Here is a 9,117-nt window from a genome sequence, read left to right on the forward strand (position 1 = left end):
GCATCTGTAGGGAGAGAAAAGAGCTAACGTTTCGAGTCCGATGACTTTTTGTCAAAGTAATCTCAGAGCAAGATGTCGCCCATGTAAGACCGAGATGAGGAGGAATTTCTTCTCTGAGGGGGCAGTGAATCTCATTTCATTTCATTTGCAGAATTCTTTCAGAGAGCTCGAGAGGCTGGCTCTTTAAGCATATTCAAGGGTGAGACAGACAGATTTTTAATCAGTACGGGAATCAAGGATTCTGGGGATAATGTGGGAAAGTGGATTGTATCAGATCAGTCATGATCCCACTGAATCCCCACAGATTCGAGGTGAATCGGCCTATCGCATCTGAATGGACCCTCTGATAGAGCACACTGCCTAGGTCTACTACCCAGCAACCACATGCCTTAATCATGGCCAAGCCACCAAACCTGTCCATCTCTGGACTGTGGGAAGAAACCTGAGCACTTGGCGGAAACCCACGCAGACACAGGGAGAACATGCAAACTCCACACAGTCACCCAATTCCAGGAACCTGGGTCCCTGGCGCTGTGAGGCAGGAGTGCCAACCACTGTGCCACCCTAATAGTGGTGACGATTTGATGGGCTGAATGGCTGACTTCTGGTACTACTCCCTATGGTCTTCAATTCAAACTTCCCTAATTTCCACCCTTACCTCCCCATCCCCTGGACTGATCCCCCCCCCCCCCCCCCACAAATCCCCTTGATCACTAAACCCATCACTCAATTCTCTAACTCCCATTGGATACCCCCCCCCCCCCCCCCCCGGCGCTTGATCCCCTCATCGATTCCCATCCCCCCCCCCAAGCGGTCAGGGAAGGACTAATCCACCTCCCGCTGCCGGCGGGGACTCAGGAAAGAGCCGAGGCTGCCATGGCGGGGACAGGCCCGGAGGCCGACCTGTGCGGGCTGAGGGTTTGGACCGCGGCTGGGGGCGCGGTGCCCTGGCGCGGGGCTAGCGGCGGCTGTGGGCTCGGAGCCCGGGGTAGCGGCTCCCCCCACCCTGACCCGGAGGTGCAGTGATCCAGCCCGAGCCGGACCGTACCACCGGCGGCCGGGCGGGGAGCGAGCGGGGCCGGGCCGCGGGGGAGGGACAGCGGGCCCGGGGAGCGGGCGGGCGGCCGGCCAGGGGCCCGGGCAGCGGACACTCCGCCAGCCCGGCCGCCTCCCCCCCCCCTCCCCACCCCCGGGCCCCGGGCGGGGATGGGCCGCAGCCGCCGCCATTTTGGGAGCGACTAAGAGGCTGAGAGTGCGGGAAGGAGGGAGAGACAACACGGGGAGCCCGGGTCCGCTCACCGCCTCCGGGGACCGCCGGCTGCACTTACCACCACTCACTGTCTCCCGATAAACTGCCACCAAGTCCCCGCACTCACTCGCAGCGCCCGGGCCGCCAGTAAATAGCGGCCAGTGCTCACCTCAGAACGGAGAATGGAGCAGCGCCGCCCGTATTAGCATAAAGAGGCCCGCCCGCCTCAACCTGTCATTGGCTCAGGAGAGACAGAGTGAGAGACAGATAGAGAAAACAGGGAGAGAGAGAACTGAGGGAAAGAGGCAGATCGAGAAAACGGAGAGAGACAACAGAGAGGGAGAGAGATAGAGAAAACGGAGAGAGATAGACAGATAGAGAAAACAGAGGGAGAGAGACAGATAGAGAAAACAGAGGGAGAGAGACAGATAGAGAAAACAGGGAGAGAGATAGCACAGTAGCATTGTGGGCAGCACAGTAGCATTGTGGGCAGCACAATTGCTTCACAGCTCCAGGGTCCCAGGTTCGATTCCGGCTTGGGTCACTGTCTGTGCAGAATCTGCACATCCTCTCCGTGTCTGCGTGGGTTTCCTCCGGGTGCTCCGGTTTCCTCCCACAGTCCAAAGATGTTAGGTGAATTCGCCATGGTAAATTGCCCTTAGTCCAAAATTGCCTTTAGTGTTGGGTGGGTTACTGGGTTATGGGGATAGAGTGGGGGTGTGGGCTTGGGTAGGGTGCTCTTTCCAAGAGCCGGTGCAGACTCGATGGGCCGAATGGCCTCCTTCTGCACTGTAAATTCTATCTACGATAGACAACAGAGAGGGAGAGAGACAAGGAGAGAGAGAGTCACAACAGAGGGAGAGAGACAGATCGAGAAAACAGGGAGAGAGATAGTGAAAACAGGGAGAGAGATAGACAACAGAGAGGAAAAGAGACAACAAAGAGGGAGAGAGACACTCCCTCCCAGAACAAGGATAGAGTCCCTCTCATTCTCACATTGCATCCCACCAGCCTCCATATGTAAAGCATAATCCTCCACCATTTTCGCCAACTCCAGCATGATGCCACCACCAAACACATCTTCCCTTCACTCCCTCTGTCAGCATTCCGCAGAGACCGTTCCCTCAGAGACAATCTCGTCCACCATACCCAGTACTACTCCCATCACCAATGGCACCTTCCCATGCAATTGCAGAAGGTGTAACACCTGCCCCTTTACCTCTTCAAGGCTTAACGTCCCAGGCCCAAAACACTCATTCCAGGTTAAGCAGCATTTCACTTGCATCTCTTCCAATTTGGTCTACTGCATTCGCTGCTCCCAATGTGGTCTCCTCTATATCAGAGAGACCAAACGCAAACTGGGTGATCGCTTTGCTGAGCATCTACGATCTGTGCGCAGTCAGGACCCTGACCTTCCTGTTGCTTGCCATTTTAACAAAATACCCTGTTCCCATGCCCACATGTCTGTTCTTGGCCTACTGCAATGTTCCAGTGAAGTGCAACGCAAACTGGAGGAACATCTCATCTTCCGGTTAGGCACGCTAAAGCCTTTCGGCCTGAACATCAAATTCAACAACTTCAGATGATCAGCTCGACCCACCCCGACCCATTTGTTTTCATTTCATTTTAACTGTCTTTTACCATTTCTTTCTTTCTTAATATACATTTAATTTCCCCCCCACCAATCTCAACCACCTTTCCTTCACCTGTTTCCTCTTTGCTTCCCCCTTCCCCTCCCCCCACATCTGATGTTAATTTCCCTGCTGTTTGACCTTTCACATCTTTTGTCCTCTCTGGGGACTGCCATTAGCACTCTTTCCCATTGGTTTCTGTGGCCATTAGCACCCGGTTTCCCTGAGTTTCTGTGGCTATGACTCATCTTTCATTCTCACGCCACAGTATAAATATTTCCCACTTTCTCAGCCTGTTAGCTTTGACAAAGAGTGATCGGACTCGAAACGTTAGCTCCTTTCTCTCCCTACAGATGCTGCCTGACTTGCTGAGATTTTCCAGCATTTTCTCTTGCGTTTCAGATTCCAGCATCCGCAGTAATTTGCTTTTATCCAGAGGGAGAGAGACAACAGAGAGGGAGGGACACAGATAGAGACAACAGGGAGAGAGAGTCACAACAGATAGAGACAGAGGGAGAGATAGAGACAACAGAGAAACGGAGAGAGAGAGAGATAGACAATGCTGAGAGACAGACAACACAGAGGGAGGAAAGGTAGAGGCAACAGAGAGACAAGAGTCAACAGAGATAGATAGATAGAGACAGCACAGAGAGTCACCAGAGATGCAGTCAACAGAGATAGATAGAGACAGCAGAGAGAGTCAACAGATAGAAAGACGAGAGAGAATGAGTGACAACAGGGTAAGACAGACAACAAAGAGAATGAACAGACAGGGAGAGGACAATAGAGAGACAGCAGAGGGAGGGATAGATAGAAAAAGCAACAGCTTGAGAGATAACAGAGAAAATGAGAGACAGAGAGAGAAAGACAATCAACAGAAAGAACAGCGAGAGACAACAGAGAGAGCGAGAGACAACAGAGAGAGACAGAGTCAACAGAGAGAAGCAACAGAGAGGGAGAGAGGACAATATAGAGACAATGCAGAGAGAGATAGACAACACAGGCATATAGAGTCAACAGTGATAGAGAGACAACAGAGACACAATGAGACAGACAACGAGACAGACTGACGGACAGATAGATAGATAGAACGCAGAGAGAGGTGGACAACACAGAGAGAGATAAAGAGACAATGCAGAGAGAGGTAGATAGACAATGGAGAGACAACAGTCAACAAAGAGAGAGAGTCAACAGACATAGAGAGATAGATAGAGACAGCACAGAGGGAGACAACAGAGATAGAGAGTCAACAGAGATAGCTAGGTAGAGTGAAAAGAGGTATAGATAGAGATAGCAGAGAGTCAAGAGAGAGAGAGACGACGAGCGGGTGACGAGAGAGCGGGTGACGAGAGAGCGACAGACAACAGAGAGAGAAAGAACAGAGAGAAAAATAGAGAACTGAGAGACAACAAAGAGAGAAAGCAAAAGATAGGGAGAGAGGACAATAGAGAGACAACAGAGATAGCGAGACAGCAGAGACTGAGCAACAGAGATAGATGGTAGAGTATAGATAGAGATAGCAGAGAGAGAGTCAAATGAGAAACGAGAGAGGGCGAGAGACAAGAGAGCGGGTGACAAGGGAGTGAGTGACAAGAGAGCGAGTGACAGAACAGAGAGGGGGAGAACAGAAAAATAAGAGAACTGAGAGAGACAACAGAGAGAGAGCAAACAGATAGGGAGAGTGGACAATTGAGATAGACAGCAGAGGTAGGGAGACAACAGGGGCTGGTTTAGCACGGCTAAATAGCTGGCTTTTAAAGCAGACCAAGGCAGGCCAGCAGCGCAGGTTCAATTCCTGTACCAGCCTCCCCGAACAGGCGCCGGAATGTGGCGACTAGGGGCTTTTCACAGTCACTTCATTTGAAGCCTACTTGTGACAAAAAGCATTTTTCATTTTTTTTCAGAGAGAGACAATAGAGAGTAATAGATTTCATAGAATTTCCAGTGCAGAAGGAGCCATTCAGCCGATTCAGTCTGCACCGGCCCTTGGAAAGAGCACGCCACCCACACCTCCACTCCATCCTCGCAACCGCACACAACATTTTTGGACACTAAGGGCAATTTAGAATGGCCAATCCACCTAACCTGCACATCTTTGGACTGTGGGAGGAAACCGGAGCATCCGGAGGAAACCCACGCAGACACAGGGAGAACGTGCAGACTCCACACAGACAGTGACCCAGCAAGGAATTGAAACTGGGACCCTGGAGCTGTGAAGCAGCAGTGCTACCCATGTGCTACCGTGCCACCCAGTCAACAGAGATAGAGAGATAGATAGAGACAGCAGAGAGATAGATAGAGACAGAAGAGAGACATAGAAAGACAACAGAGAGAGAGGGAGACAGCAGTGAGAGAAAGAGACATCAGAGAGGGAGCTCACTGTGAGAGAGAGAGTCAATAGAGACAGTCATCAGAGATAGAAACAGCAGAGAGAGAGCGGGAGACAACAGAGAGCGGGAGTCAACAGAGAGAGAGCTCACAGAGTGAGAGAGAGAGTCAATAGAGACAGAGTCATCAGAGACAGAGAGGAACAGCAGAGAGAGAGCAGGAGACAACAGAGAGAGAGAGAGACAACAGAGAGTCAACAGATCGATAGAAAGAAAGCAGAGAGATAGAGAGACAACAGAGATAGTGAGCAGAGAAGGAGAGAGACAACAAAGAGACAGGCAGACATCAGAGACAACAGAGTGAGAGAGACAACAGAGAGTCAACAGAGATAGAGAGAAACAGCAGAGAGCAGGTGACAACAGAGAGCGGGAGACAACAGAGAGAGACAGAGAGACAACAGATAGATAGAAAGAAACAGCAGAGAGAGATAGAGAGACAACAGAGATAGTGAGACAGCAGAGAGACAACAGAGAGACAGACATCAGCGACAACAGAGAGGGAGAGACAACAGAGAGAGACAACAGAGTGAGAGACAACAGAGAGAGAGTCAACAGAGAGACAGCAGAGAGGGAGAGACAACAGAGAGAGAGAGACAACAGAGCGAGGCAGACAACAGAGCGAGAGACAACAGAAAGAGACAGACAACAGAGACGGAGAGGCAACAGAGGAGAGAGAGTGAGAAAAGAGAGGGAGAGAGACAACAGAGTGAGACAGACAATGGAGAGAGAACAGAGGGTGAGACAACAGAGGAGAGTGAGACAACAGAGAGAGAGACAACAGAGAGAGATAACAGGATAGAGAGAGAGAGAACAGAATACAGGGGGAGAGAGAGACAACAGAGAGCGAACACAGAGAGACATCCGAGAAGGAGATAGATGGAGACAACATAAAGAGAGAGGGAGACAACAGAGAGAGAACAGGTAGAGAGAGAGGACAATAGAGAAACAACAGAGAGGGAGATAGATAGACAACAGAGTTAGATAGAAAGATAAATAAATAGAGAAACAGAGAGAAACACCAGAGATAGAGAGCCAACAGAGATAGAGGCAATGGAGAAGAGATAGAGAGACTACAGAGACAGAGAAACAGAAAAGAGAGAAACAACAAAGTGAAAGCGAACAGAGAGGGAGAGAGGACAATAGAGAGCGAGATAGAGAACAGAGAGAGAGACAACAGCGAGAGACAAGAGGAATAGAGAACAGAAAAAGAGACAATAGAGAAAGACAGACAACCGAGAGAGACAACAGAGAGGAAGAGAGGACAATAGAGCGACATCAGAGAGGGAGATAGATAGAGACAACAGGGAGAGAGAGAGAGAAAGACAACAGAGAGGGAGAGAGAAAACAGAGAGAGAGACAACAGAGAGAGACAGCAGAGAGACACACACAGCAGAGAGGGAGAGACAACAGAGAGCGAACACATAGGGAGAGTGGACAATAGAGAGACATCAGAGAAGGTGATAGAGACAACAGAGAGAGGGAGACAACAGAGAGAGAGAGAACAGGTAGGGAGAGGACAATAGAGAAGCAACAGAGGAAGAGAGACAACATGGTGAGAGATAGATAGACAACAGAGATAGATAGAATAGAGAGAGACAACAGAGATGGAGAGCCAACAGAGATAGAGACAACGGAGAGAGAAATATAGAGAGACAACAGAGAGAGAGAAACAACAAAGAGAGAAACAACAAAGTGAGAGAGCGAACAGAGAGGTAGAGAGGACAATAGAGAACAGAGAGAGAGACAATAGAGATAGATGGATAGAGACAACAGAGAGATGGAGGAACGAGAGAGAGACAACAAAGAAAAGTACAGCACAGGAACAGGCCCTTTGGCCCTCCAAGCCCGCGCCGACCATGCTGCCCATCTAAACTAAAATCTTCTACACTCCAGGGTTCGTATCCCTCTATTACCATTCTATTCATGTATTTGTCAAGATGCCCCTTAAATGTCACTATCGTCCCTGCTTCCACCCCCTCCTCCGACAGCGAGTTCCAGGCACCCACTACCATCTGTGTAAAAGACTTGCCTCATACATCCCCTCTAAACCTTGCCCCTCGCACCTTAAACCTATGCCCCCTAGTAATTGACCCCTCTACCCTGGGAAAAGGCCTCTGACTATCCACTCTGTCTATGCCCCTCATAATTTTGTAGACCTCCATCAGGTCGCCCCTCAACCTCCATCGTTCCAGTGAGAACAAATCAAGTTTATTCAACCGCTCCTCATAGCTAATGCCCTCCATACCAGGTAACATCCTGGTAAATCTCTTCTTCACCCTCTCTAAAGCCTCCACATCCTTCTGGTAGTGTGGTGACCAGAATTGAACACTATACTCCAAGTGTGGCCGAACTAAGGTTCTATACAGCTGCAACATGACTTGCTAATTCTAATACTCAATGCCCCGGCCAATGAAGGCAAGCATGCCGTATGCCTTCTTGACTCCACCTGTGTTGCCCCTTTCAGTGACCTGTGGACCTGTACACCTAGATCTCTCTGACTGTCAATACTCTTGAGGGTTCTACCATTCACTGTATATTCCCTACCTGCATTAGACCTTCCAAAATGCATTCCTCACATTTGTCTGGATTAAACTCCATCTGCCATCTCTCCGCCCAAGTCTCCAAACGATCTAAATCCTGCTGTATCCTCTGACAGTCCTCATCGCTATCCGCAATTCCACCAACCTTTGTGTCGTCTGCAAACTTACTAATCGGACCAGTTACATTTTCCTCCAAATCATTTATATATACTACGAACAGCAAAGGTCCCAGCACTGATCCCTGCGGAACACTACTAGTCACAGCCCTCCAATCAGAAAAGCACCCATCCATTGCTACTCTCTGCCTTCTATGACCTAGTCAGTTCTGTATCCATCTTGCCAACTTAACCCTGATCCCATGTGACTTCACCTTTTGTACCAGTCTGCCATGAGGGACCTTATCAAAGGCCTTACTGAAGTCCATATAGACAACATCCACTGCCCTACCTGCATCAATCATCTTTGTGACCTCTTCGAAAAACTTTATCAAGTTAGTGAGACACGACCTCCCCTTCACAAAACCATGCTGCCTCTCGCTAATATGTCCATTTGCTTCCTGTCTCGAAGAATTCTCTCCAGTAATTTCCCTACCACTGACGTAAGGCTCACCAGCCTGTAGTTCCCTGGATTATCCTTGCTACCCTTCTTAAACAAAGGAACAACATTGGCTATTCTCCAGTCCTCCGGGACATGACCCGAAGACAGTGAGGATCCAAAGATCTGTCAAGGCTTCATCAATTTCCTCTCCAGCGTCCTTCAGTATTCTGGGGTAGATCCCATCAGGCCCTGGGGACTTATCTACCGTAATATTTTTTAAGACGCCCAACACTTCGTCTTTTTGGATCTCAATGTGACCCAGGCTATCTACACACCCTTCTCCAGACTCAACATCTACCAATTCCTTCTCTTTGGTGAATACTGCTGCAAAGTATTCATTTAGTACCTCGCCCATTTCCTCTGGCTCCACACATAGATTCCCTTGCCTATCCTTCAGTGGGCCAACCCTTTCCCTGGCTACCCTCTTGCTTTTTATGGTACCTGTAAAAAGCCTTGGGATTTTCCTTAACCCTATTTGCAGAGAGAGAACAGACAGAGAGATACAATGTTCCCGAAATGCTCCCCTACTGAAACTTCTACCACCTGGCCGGGCTCATTTCCCAATACCAGGTCCAGTACAGCCCCTTCCCTAGTTGGACTATCTACATATTGTTTTAAGAAGCCCTCCTGGATGCTCCTTACAAACTCTGCCCTGTTGATGGGGAAGTTGAAGCCTCCCATCACAACAACCCTATTGTTTTTACTCGTTTCCA

At 49.5% G+C, this 9,117-nt stretch overlaps 1 protein-coding gene across 7 annotated transcripts in view; it reads right to left on the reverse strand.

The window, feature by feature from the left end:
- The window catches only part of prdm10 (PR domain containing 10), a 371,372-nt gene extending 369,882 nt beyond the window's left edge, over positions 1 to 1,490 (reverse strand). For 3 of the 7 annotated variants that reach the window (XM_072486851.1, XM_072486853.1, XM_072486854.1), the window contains exon 1: positions 1,329 to 1,442. The gene's annotated coding sequence lies outside the window, so the exon portion shown is untranslated. Of the gene's footprint in view, positions 1 to 1,328 lie in introns of all 7 variants that reach the window. The other 4 variants (XM_072486852.1, XM_072486855.1, XM_072486857.1 and 1 more) reach the window with 4 other exon arrangements.
- Between the last annotated feature and the right edge of the window lie 7,627 nt (positions 1,491 to 9,117).

This window comes from Scyliorhinus torazame, chromosome 21, assembly GCF_047496885.1.
Source record: "Scyliorhinus torazame isolate Kashiwa2021f chromosome 21, sScyTor2.1, whole genome shotgun sequence".
NCBI classification, from domain to species: domain Eukaryota; kingdom Metazoa; phylum Chordata; class Chondrichthyes; order Carcharhiniformes; family Scyliorhinidae; genus Scyliorhinus; species Scyliorhinus torazame.